Source organism: Elephantulus edwardii, unplaced genomic scaffold (assembly GCF_000299155.1).
Source record: "Elephantulus edwardii isolate Elephantulus edwardi_28Jun2011 unplaced genomic scaffold, EleEdw1.0 scaffold00056, whole genome shotgun sequence".
NCBI classification, from domain to species: domain Eukaryota; kingdom Metazoa; phylum Chordata; class Mammalia; order Macroscelidea; family Macroscelididae; genus Elephantulus; species Elephantulus edwardii.
Window position 1 is genome coordinate 11,379,310 of NW_006399806.1, and position 2,819 is coordinate 11,382,128.

General features: G+C 32.0%; 1 protein-coding gene across 1 annotated transcript in view; it reads right to left on the minus strand.

The window, feature by feature from the left end:
- CNTN5 (contactin 5) overlaps positions 1 to 2,160 on the minus strand; it is a 789,484-nt gene extending 787,324 nt beyond the window's left edge. Inside the window, exons 1-2 of the mRNA XM_006887326.1 lie at positions 2,036 to 2,160; positions 1,737 to 1,912 (exon numbers count right to left, since the gene is read on the minus strand). The gene's annotated coding sequence lies outside the window, so the exon portion shown is untranslated. The remainder of the gene's footprint in view (positions 1 to 1,736; positions 1,913 to 2,035) is intronic.
- Between the last annotated feature and the right edge of the window lie 659 nt (positions 2,161 to 2,819).

Consider the following 2,819-nt stretch of genomic DNA (forward strand, 5'->3'; position numbering starts at 1 on the left):
TTCATTAGAGAAAGGCTTGGAAGAACTCTAAAAGCCCTAATTCACAACATAAGCAGTCTTCCAGGTATCCTGAATATAACCAGGAGAGGGTAAAATAGATGAATGAGACCTAAGATTAAAATCCCTATGCGTATCCAAAAACTTTTCCAACAGGTTAAAAAAGGGAAGCCACAGACTGAGAAAAATATCTGGTAATGACATGTCTGATAAGGGACTTATATCTAGAATTTATGAAATATTTGAGCACCACAACAAGATAAAGGTAAAGAACCCAGTGGAAAAATGAGCACAAGTTATGAACAGATACTTTACCAAAGAAGATTTTCAGATGGAAACACATGAAGAAGTGTCCAAAATCCCTAGCTCCAAGAGAGATACAAATCAAGACAACTATATATCATCTCACCCAAGTAAGAATAGCAAAATTTAAAAGAACAGCAAACAACAAATGCTGGCGAGGCTGTGGAAAACTGGAACCCTTATTCACTGTTGGTGAGAGTATAAAATGGTGCAAACATTATGGAAGACAGTATGGTGCTTTCTTAAAAATTTGCAGATAGAAATACCATTTGACCCAACAATTCCATTAGTGGGAATATACCCTAAAGAAACTAGAACTGCCACCCAAGGGAATATATGCACACCCATGTTTATTGTGCTTTGTTCACAACAGCAAAGGGTTGGAAACAACCCAAGTGCCCTTCAACAAATGAATAGATAGAGAAACTCTGGTATATTCACACAATAAAATCCTCTGCTGCATTGAAAAACAAGACATTCATGAAATATTATACAAAATGAGTGACCCTAGAGGATATTATGCTGAGTGGAATATCTCAGTCACAAAAGGACAAATACTGCATAGTGCCAGTGTTGTACAGTGGTACTGACATCTTGGGGGAGACTAAAAGGGGATACATAATATACACTGCATTGAAATAGATGAGGGAGAGAATTGTTCAGGAGAAATATATGACTAGGTATTATTGTCATGATAAGATTCCAGAATGAAAAATGCATAGTGGAGTGGACTGGGTGGCAGGGGAGATTGTATAACAATGAAAGAATTTTATTTTAATTTTTTTTTTTACTTTCCAGAAAGAAAAGGGAACTGAGCAGGCAGGGGTGGGCAGGGAGGAAAGTGTGCAAGAATGAATGAATAGAAATCCAAAGTCTGTAAATTTTCATTAAAATAAAAAAAAAGCAAATGGAAAATAAAATAATGTTAATTTTCATTTTCACTTAGTAGCTTGTTCAAAATTTGGGGAAAGTACTTGTCATAATTAAATCAATTGCAGTGTCTTTATTCCTTTGGTGACCAGAACAACGGGAAAATTTTTATATATGATATCTTATGTACTGAGGATTCTATAGCATAAAATAATTCTAGTAAACTATTAAGGAGTGTAAACCAATGTCTTTTAAAAGTAGACATATAAATTATAGAAATCTCTCCCTCTCTTTCTAAAAGTAATTTTAAAAAGATATTGAATATATAAACTTTGTTTTGATGAATAGAATTGTAACTTCCCAAATGAGTAAAACAACTCAAAATATTGAGAAATCGCCTAGGAAGAAAACTATTATTTACAGTTATAATTTTTTCCAAAGTTTTACCACTATCTTAAATTTATCATCTTAACCTTTTACCTAATTAAAATTTTAAATTACTTATAGTAATATGTACATATATATGTAATATTTTAATTATATAGAAATTTATATACTTTACTCACAGGCAAACTGAAGTATGGCTTCTCTACTCAGAATACTTCCAAATGTGTTTGTTGCTAAACACTGATAATGGCCAGAATCCTTTGCTTCACTTGGATTGCTTATAATGAATGTGCCGTCTATCAAACTGTAGCGATAATCACTTTCTAAGTCTATTTCTGTTCCATTTCGAAGCCATCTTAGGGAAAAAATCAAAAGAAAAATATGTAAAAATTACTTGAGGCATTGTAATATTCTTTGGAACTGTCAGAATCTTCTTCAAGGGAATTTTTTTAAGTTTCAAAAGTTAATTAAATTCTACCTGTAACTGGCAACTGGATTGGCATGAACTTCACAATTAAATGATACTTTCTTTTCATCAGAATCAGTTGGGAAAATGATGTCATCTGGTTCCTGTACAAACACTGGTCCATAATCCACGCTTTCTGTAAGGATAAAAATGACACACTTAAAAATTCCTCAGAATAGTAGACACTTGGCATTTTTACATTATTTATGTTCAAATTGTTTGCTATTTTTTTAATTGACAGATACAGTTTAAGAAGGTTATACTTAGTAACAAGTTGTTTTTCTTCAGCAAATTGTTGAATATGAAACTGATTTATTTTGCAATTTTTTTGGGGAAAAAAAGCCTACCAAAACAAACTTTGCAGGTATGATAAAAAGGAAAAAAATAACATCTAATACATTGATAAGGTATTTTAAAAAATAAATAGATTTCTATATAGGTTGGTAGGTAGACATATACATAAAAATATTGATAGAAAAAAATATATGAATAGCTATTTTAAAAGGAACAATAGCAATGTGAGGATAATCAAGTCTGACCTCTACCAACTACACAAAACATTCACAGTATAAAACTAATCTCTATAAAGTTAGACATGATTCCCCACTCCACTGCATCTACTTCTACTAATTACTAGGTCTGAAATTCATTGCAAATTACTATATTATCTTTATAGAATCTCTTTTTACTCACAGCTTTAGATTTATTAGGAAAACAGGTCGGAAGGTAGGGAAGCAAGGGGAATCTCACAGTGAAAGAGTAAGTTTAGAACATAGCATAGCCAAACCAGGTTAAC